Raw genomic sequence first — 25,920 nt, 5'->3', positions numbered from 1 at the left:
TGGCCTCAAAAAGTAGGCCATTTTGATGTTTTTAATTCTATGCTTTCCAAATCCACATTAGAGGATGCAGTTTTGCAACAAACACTGGTTAGAAATGGGTAAGAATACAACTGTTTGTTGACCTTAAAAACAGGTGGCTATTTTTACTGGCAAAAAAAACAACAACAACAAATAAAAATGGGTTTATTCAAGAATAACAGAGAATTGCAATTTAGGACAAGCGTGCTATGGCAAAAACTATAAGTAAGTCCAGGAAACAATGGAGAGGAATGTTATTTTGTAGAGAAAAAGGAGGAAGTTGGGAGGGATGCTTTGAATGAAAATCAATGAGAAGAATGAGAGAGTCAAGGTTGGTGATAGCTTCTTGTTGGCTGAGTTGCAACAGTTTTCGTTGGCTGGGATTGTTGCTGGGCAAGGAGAAAACCTTCCATCCTCCTGCTGGGGTAGTAAAGTAGGGGCACTTCTTGTTGGGAATGCAAAATAATGTATTTTTCTGTTGAGGTCTGTTATTGCGTGAGAGGTCCTTCTGGCCTCCCAACTCCATTATAAGTGAGGTTTTCTTTATTCGGTGTTACATATTCAATTACTCTTTGGAAACATGGGAGGTGTTCCTATTAGGTTGCTTTTTTTAAGTCAGTTTAGAAGTTAAATATTCAACAATATCATTTTCATAATCTACATCACTCATTTATTTGCCTTATACATTCAGGCTTCTTTTCTTTCTCTCTTTCTTTCTTTTAATTGAAGAGAATAAACAAGATTGCAAGTAGAAAAAAATAAAATAATAGGAAGAATCAAACTGAACATTTATTTCTAACTGGACTTGAAAGAACCTTTCTTAAAAAAAAAAAAAAAAGATGAAATCATCTAGAGAGTGGCATAAGAATCTAGGTTGCAGAGAGATAAATTTGTACATTCTCAAATATGTCATGTGTAGACTAGTTTATATTTTAACCTGTCAAATTAAAAAACTCTAAACAAAACTTTGATAATGAAATATAATGGAAAGGCATTTATCTTTTTTAAAAGAACAGAGAACAAAAGATAAATAATGGATTCTTTTAATGCCTTGGATATCTTGCTACAATTCTACTTCAAAGATTAATCCAATACATTCTCCTCTAATCATAACAACAAATAAAGATACATATTTCTAAACTATAACTTTTTTATTGCCTCTATTCTTAAAAAGGAGGTTATCAAGTGTCTTTTTGCCATTCTTGGATTCCTTTTAAGTCTTCTAAGCAAGAATTTTATCTGAAGGCATATTATCTAATTTACACTATGAATTGGTGCACAAATGTATTTCAATAGAGACACATGTCAATCACAAAGGGTGTCATGATAAAAATGCCACCTCAGTTCCATTTCCCAGTTAGAAAAAGAGTATCAATATGGTGACATTGGGTTGACTGAAATAAATCTATGCTAAATGTCTGCTAGGCTCATATTTATAATAAATATAGGTAATGCATTTGTAGTAAAACCAAGCTTCATTCTATTTATTGTATCTTTATTAAAATACAGGCATATTATAAATGTTGATTGAAGAAATAACTAGAAATTTGATCTGATGTAATATGATGCAAATTAAGTTTAAACAGTTTGAACTTTATTTGATATTTCTGAGTGCATGGCCATATTTTGAATTTTTATAAGAAATGAAAGTGCTAGGCTAAAATGAACTGACAGCCAGTGTCTACTTTTCCTTCTAAAACCCATTTCTCCCTTTTCACCATTGACAAAAGATGCTTATTTCATACATTTTTAAGGAATATTCAGAATTTACCCATCCTTGAGTATAAATAAGTAATCATACAAAATCTTGCTGTTTAAATTTAATCACAGGAGGTTATCATAAGAGCTGTCTTTCCAATTCCCGGATACTTAGTAAAACCCTACATATGCCAAGACTCATATTGTATTAGGTATTTATTTTTTAAATATGTTGGACATGTGATCAAGTTTTTAAAATATGCAGTATAAATGCTTGGCAAACAAAATATAAAGACTTTTAATAAAAAATAGGTCATATGTGTCTGCAGTCTAAAAAGAAATCACTAATAAACTGTAAAATAGATTTTAAACAGATACACGCAAACTTCCTGGCTATATGTTAATAATACTGCTTAAAGGATACAACGGCCACACTTAGATTTGCTGTGATGATCTTGGAGACAAGAAGGAACACTGCTCAGATCCCTTTTCGGCCTATAGATTTAACATTTCATTTTGAAGGGAGGAATAGATTGCGTGTTTAAAAACAGGCCCAGAAGTTTCAACTGGGAGGCTGGTGAGTGGCAGCCTGTGAGAATATTGGTGATGTGGAGGGGAAGGTGACAAAAGGCCCCTTTACATTCTGACCAAAAGCATCAAGTGCAACTTTTTTTTTTTTCTCTATTTAAAATGGTAATGTATCAGCACTGGCCAGGTAGCAAAGTCGGTTAGAGCTTCATTCTGATACCCCAAGGTTGTGGGTTCCATCTCTGGTCAGGGCACAACCAATGAATCCATAAATAAGTGGAAAATATTCTCTATGATCTTAAGTATTATTATTAGTAATTGCAGTCACTGTTGTTCAGAGACAGAAGACAAAAGCATAAACAAGGTTTAAATAATTTGTATCTATCACTAGACCCATCTATAATTAAAAGGATGCATAGCCTAAGGCCAAATAATACGTACATATGTTCCTAAGCAAAAAACAGTGGATCATGTGGCATAGTCTGAGGAACATACCAAATGTTTTCTTACTTAAATTTGCCTCCCTAGGCAAACTTGAGCACATCACTGAAGCTTTTTGAGACTGAGCTTTCCTCATTTATCAGATTAGGAGATTGAAATAGATGATGAGTAGTTCTTTGAACTTGATATTTCGTTTGTAATTATTCAGTAGCAACTTCCTTTTTTACAATGTAATATAAAGTTTTTAAATTCCCAACATATAAATTTCCCAAATAAAACATCCATAATTCTTTGGTTTGCATTTTACTTTCTTGATTTTTCGGAGAGAAGGGCATGAAAATGGCAATAAGGCTGCATGAAGGGGGAGTGATCACACTTACAGAACGTGTGGAGAAATTATCTTGATATGGAGACGGGAACACTAAACACAAACTGCACATGCTTTGCCTCAATCCCGAGGACTGTCAAGCATTCTTGGATGTGTAGAAATCTCCTAGACAACTTGTCTAAGAAGGGAGACGTCAAGCAAAAAACATTGTCATCTAGAAAAGCAACTGTGACCCAAGAACCATAATAATGTCTTACTAGCTGAAGCAAAAAAAAAACCCAAAAAACAAAAAACACAACAAAAAACAAACCAACAGAAGAAGAAACCAGACCCTTATTTTCAGTATCAAATTCAATTGTGAAAAGTGTGTTGTAACAAGTCTTGGAGTAGCATACATCCCACGCTTTTGATGTAGTTAGAAGAGCAACACTTCATCTGTGTATAAAGCAGACTTAATAGTGCAGGTAGATCTGTTTTTTCTGAATCATATGAATGTTTTCCTTCCCTTGCTTTTAGGTTAAGAACATAACCAAAATAGACAGAGAAAACTATATGCATTTTTTACAACAGTGAATTTTATGTCTTGTCCCTGCCAAACATAGAACCTCTTATAAGGCAGAAGACTATATTTTGCAGAAAGTGAAGCCCATCAAGTCTGGCATTAGAGTCCAATGGCAAGTTAGACTTGGGTGTCATACCAACCTGGGTTTGCGCTTGGCCATGCTATTTTTTCTACCTGTGTAGACAAGTCGTCTTTTCCTTCAAAGACTGTTTACTAAACAGCAAAATGGGAAAAATAATAGGGGTTTTGTGTGTAATATATGACTTAATATGTGTAAAAGGCTTATAGTAGCTGGCACTGGGTATTCATTAAGAAAAGTGGAGAGCAGTAATAGTCAATGTTTTAATCCCTGAGCATTTCATTCTAGATACATAATTATACAATCCTTCAATGTATTGGAAAAAGCAGTCAGGCAACTTGTTCACATTTACCAGTGGTCTTATTAAAGCTTGCACACTCTCAAAATTATCTCAACTTACTGAAATGAGAAATTAAAATCAACAAGATGATATTTAACAGAGTTAAATGTAGGTATAACACAGGAGACTTTTGCACAGAAGGCCAGAGACTTCTCTTCTTGTGAAAAAAATATGAGAATGTGACAGAGCAGCAAGCCAAGGATACATTAGGGAGATATGGTGTCCACATGAAGGATGTATAACTCCAGCCCTTTGAGGAATGGATAAAGTCTGAGGAAGACTTAGACAAAGAAGAAGAAAAGAAATAAATGTGTTGCAGACAGTTACTATCCTTCAATAGTCAAAGCAATGTTATATTAAAGAGGGAGTATGCTATTCTGTACAATTTTAGAGGCCTTTGAAACACTACAGGAAATTAAAAGAAGGCACATTTTTCTACATATAAATGTATTAGTCAGGGTCTAGACTAAACTGCTATAACAAAGAAACCCCCAAATACAGTGGCATTAAACAAGATGAAATGGTCAGTGAGAGGGAGGTGGTCTGGGGCAGGTAGAAAGTTCTGCTCTATGATGTCATCCAAGTAATCAAACTGACAATTAGCTCAGTCATCTTCAGCATACAGCTCCATCTCTAAATCTAAAGTTGTTACCATGTCCTTACTCCCAGGATGGATATTCAGGACAAACGGCTTGTCTTTAAAGAGGTGACCTGGAAGTTCTACATATTACTTTAGCTCAGATCCCATTGCCCCAAACTTAATTACATGACTACAGCTAACTGTTAGACAAATTTGGAAATGTGGTCTCTAGATACATAGCCACAAACCCAGCCAAAAGGTAAATATGTTGGGGTGGGAGTGAGGAGTGATTACTAATAAAAGAAAGAAGTGGGTTAAAAAACACTAAGGAGAAATTAAAATCTCCTACCAGAAGAAAGAATTATATAAACATTATAGTCATCCAGTATTAAAATTAAGTCTTATGAACCAATCACACTTTCTTAAGAAGTATTCAAGCAGAGTTAGTCATGATTACAATAGAAAGGATTCCTGAATTCAATGGTAAATGAGACTAGATGGCAAATGTAGTTCCTTCTAACCCTGACATTTTGTGATTTACGAATGGCCCTTTAGACAAGCCTGCTCTCTTCTCCCTAGCCACTTAACACTGAACACACTGTTGGATGGAATTTAAAGGTGACTACTCTATACCCTGACATCTCATTTCTTTTTATGTATCATTAGGGTATATGGCTATAGCCTTAACTTCTTACCTTTAAACTCTTGTAAATATTGGGAAAATTACCCTTAGCAATTATTTTGATTACTTTATCATAATAAGAATAAATTTAGTCATATGAAATCCACACCTTTCTTACATTGATATACTGTATTGAGAGATATACTAGATACATTTACACTTGAGTTTCAAAAGCTATAAAATGCATGTGTTTGTATGTGTATGTGGGCACATACACAACAAGAATATCTTTCTCTTTGCAATAAACAATGTTACAGAAAATTTGTCATTCAATTCTAGACTCAGAGTAGAGTAATCTAAAACAGGCTTATTTCTAAAGAACATATGAAAGTGTTTAGAATAAAAAATTAAATATTTTTTTATAATTTTTTAATCTGGCTGCAAATTAACTCATTCATTTTTCCATTGTTTCATGTAAAAATGACTGAAGCATTTATGAAAATCATGCTTCATGTATGATTAAACTGATTTCTCTCTATTTCTAATTCCATTTACTTTAACAAAACACAAATATTAAAAGAGAGGGCAAGCTTTAGAAGCTGACAGGAAGTTTGGTTTTCAAGTAAAATCCTGGGATTGGAACACATGCTTGTCTACACCATGATCACTGGCATTTACAGGGAGAAATTTGTGCAATGGGCAGGAAGATTATTGCTAACGCCTTCCAGAGATCATGAGGCTTGCATTTAACAAACATAGCTTTATATTTTGCAAGGCCAACCTCTGGCTAGGAGTCAGGAAATAGCCCCTTGGCAATTAGGCTGGGGACATGGGTTATTGACTGACGTACCATGAAATACCACCAGGCCTTAGATAGCTCGCTGCAGAATGTGCTAACTAAACAGACACTTAATTGGAACGGTAAGATCTCCATAGCAAATTATAATATGTAATTTACGCCATCCATGTCTGCTGCAAACACACTAATAAGATGGATTGTTTTCTAACTCTGGAAAAAAAATCACAAACTGCTAAATCTTATATGAAATGTGCAGGATTCATCTCTACCTATGGCTTTTGGAATTTTGTTTCTCAGACTTAACAATCTTCATGACCAGTGTTTGACTTCCATTCAATATTTAAGGTACAGGCTGATATTTTTGTTTCGGCATTTCCCTTGAAAGGGTTAGCCTGACAGCTCTTCCTCCACAAGAATGTCTAAATGAGTGACACCTAAGTTGGAGGGGAAGGAGGTAATCAAAGTGTCTCCAGTACTCTTGTTTCCTGCCCCATACCAACTCTTCCAGTTCAGTAATTGATGTCTTCTGGTAACTTAGGGACAGGGAAGCAAATGTACAGATGTGGTCATTTTGACCCCTATCTAAACTCCCACTTTGATGTATCCTAAGCTGCTTTTTTATTTCTTAAGGTGGAGGGAGCGAGTTCACCACCAGAAGCCCCTCCACTGTCGCTCTACCTTCTTGGCAGATTTACAGACGTAGCTGGTACTAGCCCACAGGTAGGTGACGATTACAGCCAGGTTCCTCTCACCACTTCACAGCAGAACCTTCCCAAACGCTGAGCTCAGAGGGTCAATAGCATCACGTCAATCCCAGCTTAGAGAGAACCCCCTGCCTCCCCAGGGCACCCCGAACTGGGTCAGGCTCTCACTAACAGGGCTACAGGCTCACAGACTACAGGCCTTTTCCTCTTTTTTCCTGTTGTATCAAGTATTCTCATTTTATTTAATACACAGTCAGGGTTCTGATATTAAGCTTGCCAATGTTAAAAATTAACTTACACTAGAGTGTTAGGGATTCACCATAGTTTAAAAGTTTTATCTTTCCCCAGGGACATCACCCTTTTAAGGAAGAGTTCCAGGGATGTTATTCCCTAGTTGTCAGAGTGAATGTCTAATCGTAGGCATTTCAACCAACCAATTATTGCTGCGGTAATAATTTGAGTGGATGAATGCTCTAAGGGCTCCCTCCCATCCTGTCATAGTACATATAATGGTTCTGTTTAGTGAACTTCATGCCAGGCACTGTGCTAGGCATATTAGAAAAGAGAACTTCATTAAGTCACCTCCTCCAACTACTTGTAAAGTTGGTGCTGACCCCGCAACATACACGCAGGACTTGGTTCTAACTTTTCCTGCTCTAGGCTACAACTTTGTCTAACCTGAGTGGCTTAGAAATCATTTATTCCGCAAAGATGCTTGTGTGCCTGTTATTACTTTCTGGTGATTCAAAATGTACTATACGTGATTCCATTGCACAGTAAGATAAATTAAATAAAGATATTTACTAAAACCACTTAAAACCTCCTGCACTAGTGGAAGTGCTGGTTTAGTTGTCTGCTCTCTGCTCACTCACCCCTGATCTCCTTATGGTCTAAAATTGTGTCTTACCCATCTTTGTAACTATCCTTACCTAACTTTAATAACACAAAATACGTTATATAAGAAAAACAGGTACGCCCAGCCGGGCGTGGCTCAGCGGTTGAGCGTCGACCTAGGATCCAGGCGATCGGGGTTCGGTTCCCGGTCAGGGCACATGCCCGGGTTGCGGGCTGCAGCCGATCAATGACTCTCTCATCATTGATGTTCCTATCTCTCTCTCACCCTCTCCTTTCCTCTCTCTGAAATCAATAAAGATATATTTTAAAAAAAAAAAGCAGGTATACTATTCAATATTATGGACAGAGAAACTAATACTCAGAGATTTTTAAGGCTTCTTCAAAATGAAAAACTGTAAGATCCGAAATGGGTTCAAATCGAAGTCCTTTGGCACCAGGCAACATGGTCTTACCTCAATATCACTCATCTGCTGACAGTCCTTTTTGGGAATCAACCTGATAGTAAGCACATGTAAGCATGGCTACTAAGCACATCCACCCAGTTATTTCTAGTAATCTATGGATCACCAAAGTGTAAATTATCTACTTTGTGGCTTATCTGTTAAAAATGATTGCTATCAGAGTGGCTTCTATTTGCCATCCAACACACCTCTGAGCCTTTTCCCCCTTATTATTGCTTGTAAACTACTGAACTTCCAATATTAGCCTAAATTCAACATAAGTTAAATAATAAATTTAATATTCCCTACCATTGCCAATTGACAGAATGTCACTTAAGTTTAATTCAAATGGCTTTTAACAAATGCATCCCTGAATTAAAATAGATAATTTAGATTTCAGTGCACCTACATTATTGTAATTTACATTCAGAGATTCTGTTTTGGGTAAGGGTGATTAAGAATATTGGTGTTTATCTTTATCGTTGAAAGTATTACAGATGTCCCCTTTTTCCCCCACATTGGTCCCCTCCACCTGCCACCAGGCATCCTCCTGCCCCCCAGGCCTTCTCTACACTATTGTCTGTGTGCATGGGTTATACATAATATACATGTAAGTTCTTTGATCAATCTCTCCCACCCACTCCCCCACCCCCACCTTCCCTCTGGGAGCCATCAGTCTGTTCCTTCACTCTTCGAGGCTCAAAACTTCTTGCAGCCTTAGAAGGTAAATCTGGGAAATGCAGCCTCTCTTTCTGAATTGTCATGTGATGACATCATTCCATGGGAAGGACTGCTAGTGACCTGCCAAAAGTAAAACTCCCTGGTGAGCTATTGCATCTTTCCAAACACAGAGAGCAAATTCAGACTTGTCACAAGTGGCCTTTTAGTCAGGAAAACATTCTCTAGAGTTTTTGTACATTACTTACGTAATTTATTTTTCAACATGTAAGCTCCCAGGTATAACTGCAAAAGACCAACCACAACAAAGCTGTAAGAATTAAACACACATAGAAATAAGCCTCTGGTGGCTTTTACCAAACCACCAAGAAAATTTTGTTCCACTTATTTCATCAAAACTTTTTTTTTATTCCACCCAGATGGAGAGAACCACAGGACACCCTGAAGGCAGCCGAGATCTCACCAGCATAGTTCAGCTCTTAAGACCACTGGTAGAGTTTTCATGAAGACATAAGATGACGTAAAGCTTTTTGTCTCTTTAGAATAAAAAGTACAGTGCATTTGACAACAAACCTCAAGGTCATTTTAAACCCTGAGGGTTTCAATCTTATACATAATAGATTTAGGAAATGAACCAAATTTATAGTTTTACCCAGATGTCAGATTTATATTATGGTTTCCTACAGATGTCCTAAATGTACTTAAGTGACAGGGTGCTCACGACATATGCAAATATGGAAATTCTAATAGCTATCTGCATTATACAAACTACCTCCCTAATCTACTGCAGGAACCCCTTTCCATTCAGTGCTAGTGAAAAGCTTGAGCATGGAAGTAGCCTGGCTGGTTAATCATCCTCTTGGTGTCACAGAGAAAAGGCGGTTACCTCGATACAAGCTTGTGCAGATTTGGGAGAGAGAGAAGGAGAGAGAGAGAAGAGTAATATACTCAAGGTTATTTCTAATACTATACATGTAGGATGAGATAATTTCCTTTGTATTACATGTTACTGAAGATTATATTGCAAAGAGTAACTAACATATATATTAAAATATATAATACAAGATACAGCAAGTTGTAATCATTAATTCGGGAATAGAGCAAATAGGACACCTAAACATAAAAAATAAGACAAGACACATTAACCAAGCAGTATTTATTTTAATCTCCATTGACATCAACTGCCTGCAGAAGTACCCCTAAAACTGATACTATAGTAATTTAAACAAAATTGTAATTAAAGGTTTTAATGTCAAACCATGCTAGCTCCATATTTTCAATGTAACATTTGTTTAACTCACAGAATCTTTTTTTTTTTCTTTTTACTGTTTGCAAAAAAGATCCAGTGAATCGTTTCAGAATTTGGTTTGGTTTCACCGCACTGCAGTTAACCAAGCGCACGGATTCAGCACAGTAACGCGTTCAATGCAGTGATATACCACCGTCCCAGGCCAGGTGACAAGATGAAGCCCTGAGAACTGGCATAAAGCAGCCACGCAGAAATGACAGAGCTCGAAGCAGTCGGAACGATTTCTCAATAATAAATTGACCCAGGGAAGCGGGCGGAGGGAAGGGGAAGCAAGGGGGCGGCAGGGGAAGGGGAGTAGCTGATCCACCTACCTCCAACACTGAACTGAAGAGCTTTACGCACATCCAGGTTTCCCTCTGACGGGGCTCCGGCTGTATCACCTGACCCACACCCGGGTGCATTAGAAACCCCGCTTCGGTTGTGTTGAGAGCGGAGTGCACGCCCAGTAGGCAATTGTGCATTTCTCAAGTTGGCTACATAGAGACTTGTCATGTGCACAGTTGTGCCTAATGGAAAACATGCACCGTTCTCAACGGATTCCCTCAGTCTTCACTTTCCTTCCCCAGATATCTGCTGCCTGCCTTTGCCCCTGCAGAACATGGCCATTTGGTGGGAGCTCTGTAAATCTATATTTAGTGCCCGAGATACACCCTTTTCTCCCAACGACCTTGGGACAGTTAAGATCAGCACTTCTGTTAATAGTTTCCAGTTTTGAACTCTAGGGAATGCACTAGCCCCTGGAATTTACTGTTCCTCGCAGACAAATAAGGCTTGAGGAATACTACGAAACTCACCCTTTCTGATTAGCATGTCCAGGTAGAAACTCTCTTGTACTTTTGACCACTCTTTTTTTTCTTGTCAAGATTTAAGTGGGAATTTAGGATGGGTACACTGTTAAAAATCTGGAATTTTTTAAATTAAAAAAAAAAAAGGAGGAAATAGAACATAATGATACAAGACTATACACATCTAAGAAAAAAGCCAGCCTGCTGGCCAACTATGATGTTCCCTTTGGCATGTCAGGTCTGGTGGTTCCTTATACTATTATGCATGTAATGGGCTCAGAAGGCCTGGCATCTCCCTCTCTAGACTGTAAATCCCTTGGCAGCAGGAGCCAAGCACAGGATCTATAACGTGGGAGGCTTTCAATAAATGTCTCCTGAATTAAATTGAAGCATCAACTTAATTTATACATATTGGGGTCCAATTCCCACCTTCTTGACTATGTTTATTATTGTTTAATTGGGAATATCTAAGAAGCTATGCCTTTCCATCCCTAGAACTGCATGACTGTCAAGGAATAAAAATGAAGACAATTCCACAATCAGTTCCATCCCACTGACTTTCATCACTAGGTTCCTGGGAGTAAGGCAGAGGATTGGGAGCAGGCTACCTCTGTGTTGACCTGCAAGTTTAGTTTTCATATTAACTGCTATGGCAGACATTTAGAAGACCCAAGAAATGCAAAATATCTAGAGAGCTAAGCAGAGGTATTTCTTGTACCCAAGGATGACCTCACTCTATATATTAGTATCTAAGTTTATCTCTGAAGCTAAGCTAGATATGGGGAAATGGAAAACTAGATATCTGAATAGCTACTAGTTGGTAAGCTGAAATTGGAGCAATTATAACAGGCAAAAGAAAGCCCAGGTTTTAAAGTGTCTTAAGTGTAGCTTGGCACAGTGTAGTCAATGGCCTAAAGTCAGCACAGCTCTCTGGAACGAAGCATGTCTCTTTGAAGAAAAACGTTTCTGTAATTTAAATTCTATATACCTGCATGTTTTATTTTCCACATAGCACTCTTGGTAAAGAGTTCTGGAAGGCATAGGAAGACTTAAATAAAGCTATCAATAAAAGAATAGATGGCAATTAGAATGCAAGTTACTTATTTTTTGCTTTAAAAAGAAATGTCAGAAATGTGATTTCCATAGTTAACTCATTTTCTGAAAAGAATCCGATTATAGACAAAGGAGCTTTCCTCTGGAAGCAAGGGATGTATGGCTTGGGAAATATTGATTTATAGTGAATACTTAGAATCACACTAAGCATTGTTCTCCTGGAAATCTCAAGTTAATTATTGATAAACACCCTGATGTCACCATCAGGCTCAATATCCCAGGCTCAAGTTCTGTTTTCTGGTGACCTTCTAATCAATAGCTATTCAAATTTCCAGGTGGCTCCCATTTTAGGTTTTACTTATTTTGATTTACATTTTGTCTCCTTCATAATAGAATACAAGGCCATTCCTACCTACACTGTTCCACAAAGGTTACCTAGCACACATCATAAGTGCACGGCCCATGGCCCATAGCAGTGTTTGTTTTGGCTTCCAGGTGTTTGAAATGTATGAATTTCTTTAGATATAGATACGTTTTGCAGTTTGCAACAGTTCTTACCGCTCCCTGTTGTTTTAATCAGCATATTTACAATTAACGTCTTGGTCCCTGTAGCAATCTGAGTTGGCAAGCCCTATCCTAGAGCCTGGGCTCCCCCCATGCAAGAATTATTTGTTATTCTATGCTCTTCTTTAAGCCATACTGTTCTCTCCCTTCAATTGCTTAATTCTATTTAGCACCAAGTTTTCACAGGCATTCATTCATTCATTCATTGTTTGTTGAGCTACTTGTACAGTCCAAGCACTGTCCCCGGCAATGGCGACAGGGCAGTGTCTGCTGGGGCTCTGTCATGCCTGCTTTATAGAACTTCCATGCTTGTTGGGGATTAGAGGGGTCACGACAATAAATAAATGCATTTCAGGTGGTTATATTGCTATGTAAAAAAAATAAAGCTGAGGAACGAAATCAAGTGTGACAGGAGACACTATTTTCAACAGGGAATTAAGAATATTATGTCTGAGAAGGTGACATCTTATGTACACCTGAATGACACAGAAATATCTGGGGGAAGAGATTTCCAAGTAAATGCAGCTTTTCTTGGAGAGAGCTGTCTTCACATGTGTAAGAGCTTCTACCTGTAGCGCATTCTTTTAGTTTTTCTCAGCTGGGGATATTAGAAAATTGCTAGTGGTTTTAATTCCGTCAATATTTTTACACTTAAAAAAAAGTGGAAAATAAAATCAGTAATTTTCAAACTCTTCTTTCAGTATTACAACTTGACTTGATGCTTCTGTTATCCCTGAAATAATGATAACAGAAAGTTGCTACTGGAGTAGTAAATGGAAATAAACTACTTCTCGCCAAAAATCCCAAGGTTACTACAAACAGCAACAACAGTGACTAACAGACAGTGGTATCGTTATCTCAAAAAGGAACCACATTCTTTTTGCAAACAGTTTTAAATAATAGAATAAATGAACATTCTACTTTCTTTTTATTTTATTTTTTTAATTTATCTTTATTGTAGAAAGTATTACAGATGTCCCTTTTTTTCCCCATTGACCCCCTCCACCCTGCTCCGCCTCCCCAGGCCTACCACACTATTGTCTGTGTCCACGGGTTCTGCATATATGCATATAAGTTCTTTCGTTAATCTCTTCCCACCTATCCACTCACTCCCACCCTCCCTCTGAGATTCGTCAGTCTGTTCCATGCTTCCATGTCTCTGGATCTATTAAGTTCATCAGTTTATTTTGTTCATTAGATCTCACATATAAGTGATATCATGTAGTAAGTAGTGGTCATAAATGAGTAATTAAAGAAGCATAATTTCTGTTTTTTAAAAAGCAATTACTTTAAAAATTTTAAAGAGCCCTGAGATATTATGTACATCAATTCCTTCTTTTGAACAGTAAAAAAACTAAAGAGGTTAAGTGGCTTGTCCAAGAACACACAGCCATTTATTGATCAAGCTGAAACCTGAGGGTTCCTAATTTTTAGACCAATTCATTTACACTCTATAAACCACACTGAACTAGTGAATTTTAAAAGTTTTAAACTACTGTTGAGACTTGTCATTTCCTATGTTGTGGGCTAATTAATACCAAATGACTTCAAAGAGTTCAGCATTTTCTTAGTGTGTCCACCTTGGCTACAGGAATGTGAAAGCATGTTCTATGAGGAAGGCTAATTTTCTCAGTATTAACATGGCTGTACCTCTCTGTGCTAAATACCCTGAGCCCCAGTTTGTGACTATGAGGGGCTAGATTAATTTAGGACCTTCACAAATGCTTTTAAAAGGTACTAGTGGGGCCTGATGGATTAGAAAGATGATGTCTAAGAAACAACACTCATGAGAGTAGAATCTAAACCCTGTTCTGGATCTTTGCAGATGGTAATCACGGGAAAGAGGAACCCAAACACCTTGCAGCTAGCTAAGTTTATGCAGAATCGCTAGATTGGTAAGTCCATTCTGATCTCAGCCTTGTGTATGTTTATTATGTCATTTTACCACTGCAAGAGCAGTCATTGGTGCTTTCTTTTCTCATCTTATTTTTAAGTGAAAAACATTTCTATGACTATTTTAAAATATATTAGGTGAGAATCAGACATAAGAACATTAATATAGAAATAATTTTAAACAGTTTTTCAAATTCATTGTATTTTCAAAAGTAACCTAAAATAATTTAGATATTTGTTTTGCTTATGCCTAAAGTTAAATTATTCATCACTGAATTTTCCTATTACCATACAAGATGTTATTAAATCATTACTATTATTATTTATACAACAGCATGTTATTTCTCTTTGCAGTATCCTAATTAATGACATAAATTGTTCAAACAATTAGTTTAAACTTCTATACTATAAACTAATAGAAATGTATTAGTTATGGATCTTGATGTAGAGTCAGTTTAGTTTGGTGGATAGATATTGAACAACTACTAAAAACTAAGAATAGATAATGAAAATGAAATTAAGAAATGATCCTTGAACTCAAAAAGCTTAAATTTTTAAATTAAATTTATTGGGTGACATCCATTAGTAAGATTATATAAATTTCAAGTATACAATTCTATAATATATCAAAGAGCTTACATGTCATTTAGAGTTTCAGTCAGATATCAAAGTCCTAATAATCCTGTTTATTTCTATTTTATTTATATTGCAATAAAACGTCATCCATCCAGAACTAATCAAACAGCCACAGCCTTAGGTATATGTTACAAACTTGTATAATCTCAAACCTTTGAAGAAAGTGAAACATACTATATTCTGAAGAGGACATTTGGAGGGGGAGGTCTAGCTTGCACGTAGTAGGCTCTCAATAAAATTCTAATAATTGAACAATGACAACTCTTTTGCTCCAACTTGGATCTCAATGGAAGACCTCTCCCAAGATGACAATCCTGCAGCTTTCAGGAATGTCCACGCAGTGGCCTCCCCAAGACGTCACACCAGCAGGCCGCAAGCTACCATCAGGACAGGGAATTCTGGAACCCCAGTGCTGCAGAGGACACTAGAGAAGGAACAGGATTCTGTGAAGCTTCTAGCAACAGTGAAGCCAAAGGTGCGGGGCAGGTGTATGAAAAGCCACTTCAAATTAGAAACTGTAATTTGGGAACGGTCTGATACAGATTTTGCAGATGTTCATAAGATTCATATAAAAAGGTTTAGTGCATACTTTGTATCCTCTATAAACCTTGAGAAGCAAAACATTATAATGAGGTAAGATTTATTCTAGAAATTGCATTTTCAAAAAAACTATCAACTTTTCCTCAATATGTAAGGGAAGCATTGTAACATTTACAGAATATTTAGATTAAGTAAACAAAGCTTAGTTTTGAATATATTTTTGAAACCAAAAAAGAAAAAAAAACTATAAGTAATACATAAGATAGAATCTTAAATTGAAAAATAGGATAGATGAGAGATGAAATATCCAATAGTGTTCTCTTGCTCCAAAAAACCTTCTTTTGAAGTTGTGTTTTCAGGAAGGGAGTAAAATTTATTGCTCGCAAATAATTGCTTTAACTGTTAAAAATTTGTATGTCTTTATTTTGATATTTCTAACAGCAACATATATAATGAATATGGTTGTATTCCATTAATAATAAAATCTAAAATAAATATATTCAAGTATAAAATCTATTTAAATTTTTTCTAAATCTAATCATGGCACACAGATCTGACCTATAGCTATATCTTGAAATTTTAGATCAATGATATGACCATTCAGTTAACATTTATAATAATGAGATGTAACCTAAATGCATCTTTCATGGACACCAGGTATTTGAATACATATAGACAAACATTTAGATATAATATTAAATGATATTTAAGATATTAATATACATATAATATGAAATAACATAAAATGTTAAAAATAGTTGAGTCTATGGTTCAGCTCCTTCACTTTCAAATGACTAAACTAAAGCCAGATAACTTCTTACATTCACTTTCACAGGATTGCATAGTTCATTAATGGAATCAAACTCAGTTTCTGCTGATATTTACCAATAAACTGTGCTATTTCTAATTAGGGAACTGGATTTTTAAATAATAGTGAACTACTATACCTTATTTAAAAATTAGAGCATTTATTTAGACTTTCTAATAAGAATTTTTTTAAAAAAAGTAGGCATCAGCAGTTAAAGTAAGAGCAAGAGGCTGCCAGAAGGCAAGGAATGGAAAAACAGAGAAATTTTTAATCTGCTTTAGTATTTTAATCAATGCTGGACATTTAAAACATTTAGCACTTTGTCACCCAATTCAGATATTCTATCCATGATGCCAAATTCAGTTAGAAACAATAATGATCAGAATGTGGAAAATTCTCAATATTGATCAGAACTGGATTTTTTCCCTAGGTTTTATATCTAGTTAACATTGCAGAAGATAAGCTCATTTGGATGTGGTAGATTGAATTAATGTCCACAGAGGTTAGCATATTGAAAGGAAAACGAATTACCATATTTTGGAGGTTGTATACAGTTGGCAGCCTTGACATTTGCAGCCACAACAAAGACTGCAATGTCCAAGGGAGAAAAATCCCTACGTTAGGTAGCATTTGCCAAACCGGCCCTGTTGTGATTGATTCTGTTTCCAGCCCCTCTCTGACCCCCACTGTTACCCTCAAATCCCACTCAGCTTCCACGTCGAGTTTTTTATTCTGCCTCTGTTTTCTCTCCACATCGGGTCTTTCCAAACCAACACCCACGTTGCACTCATCAGCCACGGCTTTAGAGAGCTCCGGGCTGGAAGGCCAGGCCCGAAGTGCTAGCAGGTGGCGTAGCTGTTAGCCAGCCTTGTGTATCACAAGAGATCTGCTGCTATCAAATTCCCTTTCCCCCAAAGACTAAAGAGAGCAGGCCTTTGTGAGCATGCAGGCAAGGGATGAAAACAGTTTGTCTCCTGAGCAGCCAGCCTTTGTCATCTTACAAATGAAATCACTTCGGAAATTTAGAGAATTAATATCATAATGAAGACGGGAGTACCCATTAGGGTGGTCTAATGTTGCTCTGGAGAAATGTGATGGATGCCCAGTGGCTGCAAGCCCTTATTTGCAGAGAGTCACCTCTGCAGTTGCCATTATTAGGAAGGTGTCTGAAGCACAGGATCAGACACAACCATTGCAAGATGAGATAGTGTTTGACTGGTTTCCAGGGAACCGAAGGATACAAGCTTAGTTGTACCTGTCACTATGGCTCCCAGCATTTTCCCCCCTTAATGTCTTTTTTAGCTGTAGGAAGTTTCTCTTTAAAGATTCAGTGCTTTCCTAATGGCATAAAGTGAGTAATGGGGAGCATATAAAAATGTTATATAGATTACAAATGGATTCAGTCTGCGTAAGACAATGCATGCCAGCCCTAAAGAACAATTTTACTCAGCTTTATTTCTCTCTTGAAAATAAATTCAGCCAAACATTCCGAAATGAACACACCACGGGCATCCCCATGTACAGTTAGCTTTCCATGTAAGACATTTCTGCCTTTCCATAGCAATAGATGTGCCTTCCCCAGATCCGATCTGCATCTGATGCCCTTTCTGCACTAAAGCCTGGAATACGGCACTTCCAGGAATTACTGTAAAAAGTAATTGAATCATCATTTCTGGTACTCAAATATCTTCCCAGTGACGTTAGTACACATAATAGGAAATGGGAGTTTTCCAGAATCTATATCAATTCCAGACTAGATAAAAAGGAAGGGCAATTTCCCAGAGAAAAATTTGAAATGGTATAAAGGAAAAGAAAGGGTAAATATTTTCTAGAAAGCAAGATTAAACCTACATTTTCCCCATTTCACAACTAGTTCTTTTGTCTCTAAGGTGTGAATTTACACAATTTGCATGTCTTATTCTGATGCCTGACATCAACTGAGTAATAATCCCTTTTCTGCAATATTTTTTTCCCCAGTATCTGCCTTTTTTCAAGACAGGTTTATAGAGCAGTTCATTCCTTGATGAATTCAAATACAATTTTTTATTGGAGACTACTATAGACACAGAATCACCCAGACTTTGGAAATTTTTGTAAATTATAAAGGAAAACAACTCAGGAAATACTCCCAATTTTTTTTTTAACAAAATCAAAGTAGCTAAACTTGCTTACTAGTCAATTAGATAGCCAAGTTGGACGACAGCAGGATTTGCTTCAGTGAATAGCCAGGTTCTTTCTGTGGAAGTGCTTTTAATTTCCTATTCCCGTCTCAAAACCTTTCAGGACAGCCAGCCTAGAGGTCCAATAAAGCCCCTCCCATGTGAAATGATAAACTGAAAGCCAGGCTCACCAAAAAGTTGAGATAACTACTGCCCGGATCTTCTCTGGTCCCTTTTGAAGGGGACATAATTAATAATATTCATAAAGCGTATTGTCTTTACAAAATAGTAAATTCTACTCGCTTTTCAAACTCTAAAACTTACTGATCCTCCATATTTATACTTTGGATATCCATTTTGGTATTTATTATATTTCAAATTTGCATTTCATCACATTACCTAATTTCTCTTTAACTTTATCACGTATCCAAGTCATTTTCCTTACCTAGATTTTAGTCCCCCCTAAGAAATAAATATTTATCTTTTTAGCACCTATATGTTAGGTTCCACATAGTCTAGGCATATAGTGAGGACTCTAGAAATACATGCTAAATGAAGTCAAACTGATATAGCTAGTGAATTCTAGGAATTTTCTAAAACTCAATAGAGGTAAACAAACTCCATGTGCGGAAGGGAACGTATGTGGTCACTCTTCGGTATTGTTTTAAATTTTCTTCCAAATTCTTACATACACATTTCAATAATAAAGCAATTCATCTTCCCTAAAGCAAATAAAAGGTTCCTAATGAAAGTAATGTACCCCACTAGGATTCAGACTCTGGAAACGACAAATGTGATCTTGGACAGAGAAGAATCTAATGAAAACAATCACATTAAACGTAGCTCTTCCCTGCTCAGCGCTCAATAAGTGAGCAGCAGGCTCTCTCTGTCTAGCTTACAGAAAACAGGAGGTAGCAGTTTGCAAGGAGCAGCGTTTTAATGTGATTGGACTATAACAGACAATCTATTTACAGCATGCTCTGGGGAGCTTATAAACAAATGTTGAGTAATTTCAGCCAGCAGTAATTACCCTTGCAGCTGACAAGGAGAGCATGAGACTATCTCCTTCACCTTCAGCCCAGTCCAGAAGGCAGTGTACACAATGCCACTTCTAATTATTTCTGCATTTCTATGGCTAAAGACCAAAGTGTGTTATTAGAGAACATTTTAGAAGCTTTTTAAAAGCTTATTTATTAGGACAATTAAAAGTCATCACTATGACAGCAAATAAAAGGTTCCATTCTCAGGAATGCCGTACTGAATGAGCTTCTCTGCCCATTTACCTTTAAGGCAATGAGGACTTGTTCTGTGTTGTCTATTGTTAGGAGCTGAGACTAAAGCTTGGTAGTAAAAAGAAACCGTATAGGGAATGCTTTTGGTTTGATTCTGAGATATGCTTTTTGCTCTTTACAATTTTCAAGCCATTTAAAGTATATGACTGAAGTTAGTTCACAAAACACAGAATTTTGAAGTGTGTGTGTGTGTGTGTGCATGTTGCATGATTATAGATGCTGCTGGAGATAAAATGCATGTGGTCATACTATCTTTCCCATTCTGCCTCGCACTGAAGGCACTGGATTACCCTGGCTGATTAAAGAATTTTACCTGGAGGGGTAAAATTCATATTGCACCAGTTTGATATACAGAAGATGTTAAAAAAAAAACACAAAGATCTCAAAATAAACCTTCAGCAGATAAGCTGCTAATGGAGTACTGAAAGAGTAAAACAATTATGCAGAGCAATCACCCTGAGCGCTTGTAATTAACAATCAAATTACTTCCCAGAAGTGTCCAACAAGAGAACTTTTGTTGAACATTTCTATACGTGCCAAACTACCCCAAAGTAATTGGGGGAATCGGTGAACTGTGGTGTCTGCCGGTTCCCAAACACCACGGCCAGTTTGGCGATCGCTGAGCTCCTGAGAGCTTCAGTAAGCCCAGTTCAGGTCCCTACTACAGGAACTGACAGCAGATATCTAATCCAGCAACGTACATTATTTACGTTTTTTGATATGTTACGTTACATTACATTCTGTCAGGTTGTATTTCATCAACAACGGATAGAATGTTGCATAACTTCATGTGACATGATGACAGATCTCTCTCTCTCTCTCTCTCTCTCTCTCACACACACACACAGACACACACACATACACATGTGCACCCCCCCCCCAAAAAAAAACAACAACTTGGGAATCTGAGGGATTGTTTTTGGATTTGGGCCCTAAAAGTATCCCAGAAGCCTTCCAATGTGACCCAAGCCACAGCTCTTTCATGACAATGGCATCTTCTTGCCCTGCACAGCAATGCCTACGCTTATTCAGTATATATTTTGCCAGCTGTTTGTAAATCTTCTTTTAAATTGGTCATTATAATGTACAGCGGACCACAAAAGTATACACGTTCTGCATGTTCAACAACGACATGCTGAAAATTAGCCTGCTTGAGAGAAACATCCAAAAACCAAATTACAGAGTTTAACAAAACACCATTAAGATGCAGGTCCCCGTCGCTGCCCTGCTCTCGCTGCTGAGACACGGTTGGCAGACGGACAATAATTTGTCCTTGTTCTTGAGACTGGCAGGTGTCACTTTGGCCAGTGTGGGATGTGAGTGACAGATATTTTGCAGCTGAAGAAATGAGAATGCAGAAATCCAAGAGTGCCTCTGGGACTCCCCTGGTCACCCGTGGGCAGCGCGAGGGCAGGGCAGTCCTCGGTGCTACGGCGGGCTGCTCGCTGCAGCGGCCGGCTCAGGGCGCTTTCAATAATATTTCTATTAACAAGGGTGTGTTTCTGCTTTGACGGAGGCATTCAGAAAGCTGCTTTCCAGGCTGTCAGTTATATACGAAACTGCTCTAATTGCTCTTCTGTGCTTTATTCAAAATTGCTTACAGATTTAGCATTTTTGAGCATGCAGGTTTTCATACACCTTAACATCACTTATCAAAAAGCTGGAAGTAAACTTCCAGTTTTTTGATAAGTGATGTTAATAGACTCTACCCACAGGTGTCAAATTAGTTTTACAAAACATAAGGAAAAACTTCTCACTGGAAGATATTTAAGCAATGATAATAGAAAATAATAATAATGATAATAACAGTATACAATATGAGAGCAAAAATAATAGTATGTCACTTTTCTACCTGGATATAATTGGGAACTTATGTCTTCTTGGGTTTAATCTAAGTTTTATATATGTTAAAGAGAAGTGAAATACTTAATCTATAATGTGAAAATAAAAATAGCTATAAAACCTCAAGAATATCTAAACTGTATATTAAATATGAATTTTTAGGTTCACCTTTCTCGATGAGCTAAAAGAGAGTGTTTAAAGATATAACTATCCAAATACATTACCATGTGAGTTTGGCAGTGTTTGAGGGTTATAAGAAAAAAATAAAAAGGCTAAAATGAGCAAAAAGTTCAAAGATATTATAAACAAAATATTCTCTAAAATTTATAGGTATATATTTGAAATGGACAGATAAAGATTACTTCTTTTTAAAATAGGATACAAAACTATTAATGCACTTATTTTTTAATATTGTTTCTGGTGTTAAGATCGCAAAGAAAGGAATTTTTTATGTTTTTGCATCTGAGTCATCCCTGACATTTCCATACTGTAAACATGATATTTAAATTGTCCTTTTTCTTAAGATTATAATAGCTATATTAAGATATACCCTTGCCCATTAAACTTACAGAACTCATGGGTGTTCACTCAAACTAAACTAATGTTGAGAGGATACGTTTTTAAAAATCAAAGTTCTCTAGCATGATTGCTTCAGAGAATGATTATAGACAGTGATATACAAGCAACATGAATACTAGGCTTTAGTTACAAGAATAGTTATCTGCCTTCATTTTCCATTAATTTCCTTCAGGTCACTGCCAAAATATTACCCTGCAAAATTAAAATTAAAGCCATATGTTGATTTGGGGAAAACATTGATGTCACAGTGCATTTCAACATTCACCGAAAGAGTTAACACTGAAACTATCTCCAAAGAGAAAGAAGATATGTTGCTTCAGATTGATGTTCGAATATGTTGTTTAATGTCATTTGCCAAATGTTGTTTCATTTTTAAAATAATTGCTTATGTTAAATAAATAGAAGCACGCATGCAAGCAGCATGATACGAAATTAGTACTTTACTGTAATTTTAAAAACAGAAATAAGATTTTTTCCCCCATGAATGGAATAAAACCTCTCCATAAAAACCAATGACGAACTGCAAAGCATACAGTCACAATTACTTTTTTTCCCTACTTACTAATGCGAAGGTAAATTGTTCTCCTTTGGAAATCAAATATTTTCCTAAACACCATGTTTCTTTAATTAAACTGTATTCTTTATAATGATCAAATATAATTAGCAGTAACAAGTATTTAATGAAAACAAACTGCTGCTCCCAAACCTTTGCTACATATTTTGTTTAAATCCCACAGATGCTCCAAGGATCACTGTATCTTCCTCACAAGTACAAAAACATGCCTCCTCCCCATTCTTCCCACTCCCTCCTGAAATAAGAGTAGCATTTACAACAACAGGAAAAACAACAAAAACTTCTGTAATGCTAAGGACTTTAGTTCACATCAAATCCTGCTCCTCAGCTCAAGGCATTGCTTCCAAAGAAGCTTAACACTTAGCAGTTCAAATGTTTCATAGATTTGTTCTTCAGAAATCCCATTTGATATTATCATTGAATACAGCATTGCCCCGGTATCTTTGATTATTAGGAAGTGACCAAAATAAGAAGAAAGTGCCCACACTGGACTCATTGACAGCTAGGTGCTGTAGCAAGTCTTCTGTAATTAATTGTGAGTGAAAGGGGGTTTGCTTTTGCAGCCTCGTAAAACTTTTCCCACATGGCTGAACCCACGGTCAGAAGACGTTAGGCAACATTAACTGCCTGCACATTTCTGCAAGGCTCTCGAGGAACAGCTAGGCTCTGGGGCTCCAAGCCTGAGAACCTTGGGACATAAGACATCAGCGTCTACCTTTCATCTTTGCTGAGATTTGGAGTGGGTTCAGACCACAGAGGCTCCTTAATTCTCACTAATTCATTTGCTTTCCTGATTCACTTGGCTTAGGATAACCTGAGAATGATAATGAACCTGTGAGGGGAGCTCTTAGTCCCTTGCCTTTGAATGTGCTCGGCATGGATCGAGGGCTTTCTGTGAATCTTGCAAGAGGAAAAGAATCTTATTAGCACTGATTGCTAGTCATGAGGTTTCCTCTAAAAATTGCTCTTATGTTTTAACTCTTGCCTGCTTTCCACAGAGCAAGGTAGTGAAGTTACTATTTATGCAAATGATGCATGTTTCTGGAAGTTGGGGTGATATTTTGGGGGGGTGATTTAAATCAAGTCCTAGCAGCTAGCTTTGCGTTGGTCTCCAAAAAAGCAACCTCAGTGTTTTCTACTCTTTTCTGCATCTGATGCCAAGTTCTTTCTCATTACCCATAGGTAAACATTCTCTTTACCAGACAGATAAAAATTTTCAAAGAAATACCCAGAACCTCTTTTATTTTTTTAAAAAGTAATTTTCAAACTTAATTTACACTCGAGTTAAGTTCACAGGCATTTCCGGTGGTTTTGGAATTCTGTCGAATTGGCACTTTAGCTTTTACAATTAGTGCGTGTGGACCTTTAACTTCTACCTAGGTAGGAATTTGTGCTTGAGATGAAAAAGTCAATAAATGAACTGGGCAAAGTGGTGTGTTTTAGTGAAGCAATAAAAAGGGCAATTTGGGTCTACTAGTCTAGCTGAGAGTGATCACTCCTTAGATCTCGAGATACAAAACTACTGACCAAATTATTCCCTTGTTCAGTTATAATTGTACTTTCACATCTCCAGTTGCACAGACCCTCCTATGCACATGCTAATGGAAGTTATATTCAGCAGCTGGTGAAATAGATGCACCAGGGGCAGAGGAGGACTTGGCTCAGGGATTAGAAAGGGACCACGGTGGCAGAGCAGAGAGCTAACACACTCTAGTTCTTTACAAAAGGTGTGTAACCTCTGGTGTCAGGTGCTTATCCTCCATTGGGGGACTCCCTTATCAAGATTTTAAATTTCCTGCACAGTCTGAGTGACCAGACCAACCCATGACATCCATATGCAATGTTAGAAAATGTGTAGCCTGGGTCATGGGCCGCAAACCTAAGCTGTAATCCTCACCACTTTTTGAGCATAAAGAACACCAGATGCGAAAGCACAGAAGAGCCTTAGAGCTCATCCAGGCCAACTCCCAGGAATTTTAAAGATGACAAAACTCAGGACTGGGAAGGTAGGGAGATTTGTCCAAGGTCAAATATCTGTTAGTGATAGAGCTAGGAAGAAAATTCAGATTTCAGATCCCAAGTCCAGCTCTCGGTCTGAGACTATCCACAAAGAGTGCTAGAATTTCCATGCAAACTGTTTTGACATTACAGCACCCATGTTCAAGGGCTTACTGCTAATGGAAAGTATTTCAAGCAGTAAGCTGTCTTCCTAAGCCACCGACTGCTCCTCTCCATTGACTTCCTATTGCCTGACACCATTAGCTCTGTTTCAATTTTGACTCTTTACAAGGACACTCCCTTTTATTTCTTCCCAGCCAGAGAATGTTTCCACTTATTAAATAAGTTAATAACATCAGAGATCAAATCTTCAGCCCTTTGCTTTCTCCATAATATCACACTATTCCCCTCTCCTGCCTTCTCTCAGCATTGGGGCTGTCCTTATTTCTGGCCAATACTGGGTAAATCTTTATTAGAGTAAAATTTACTTATGACTTATTTCTAATTCCATGAAATCACGTATTTGGTGCAATTTCGTAAAGTCTGTGGTTTGGAAAATATGCATTTGAGAAATACTTATGAAAAACACACAAATGCTTCCATCAAGAAAATGTGATCAGTTCAAACAATACAGAACAGTGAAAGAGAAGGTGGGTTTGGGAGCTGGCAAATCTAGGCCTAAATACCTAGCCCAATACTTACAATGACCTTGAGCAAGGTATTTAACCTCCCTAAGCCTCAGTGTTCTCTTTTATAATAGATAAGGCTTATAAAGTCTTTTCAGATGCCTAGCACATGATAGGCTTTCAACGAATGTCCCATTGTTGTTGTTAGTGACATTATTATTCTATTGGTATAAATAATAAAAGAAAAGATTCATGTATAAAACATTGCAAAGCCAAAATAACAGAGAACTGAATGGACCTGGGGGTTGTCCTAGAGAAAAAGCAGGAAAGGAAAGGTGAAAAGCTGAATCAAGTACTCCCCCTTGCGAGACTGAAAGCGATGACATCACTTGTCACACCTGGATGGGGTGAATCTTGGAAGCAGGTTCCAGTGACGTAACTTTGATAATTGTAGATTTGTGTCAGGTGAGGGCAATAGACAGCCATCCAGGCAGATGACTCTGGGGGCCTGGAAAACCATGAACTTGGTTATCAAGCCCTAGGGGAAGCAGCAAAGCCCATTAGAGCTGAGGAGAAAGCCAAGAACGGAC

The sequence above is a fragment of the Miniopterus natalensis genome, chromosome 8, assembly GCF_054644295.1.
Source record: "Miniopterus natalensis isolate mMinNat1 chromosome 8, mMinNat1.hap1, whole genome shotgun sequence".
Classification (NCBI taxonomy): domain Eukaryota; kingdom Metazoa; phylum Chordata; class Mammalia; order Chiroptera; family Miniopteridae; genus Miniopterus; species Miniopterus natalensis.
Note: the sequence above shows the minus strand (reverse complement) of the source record.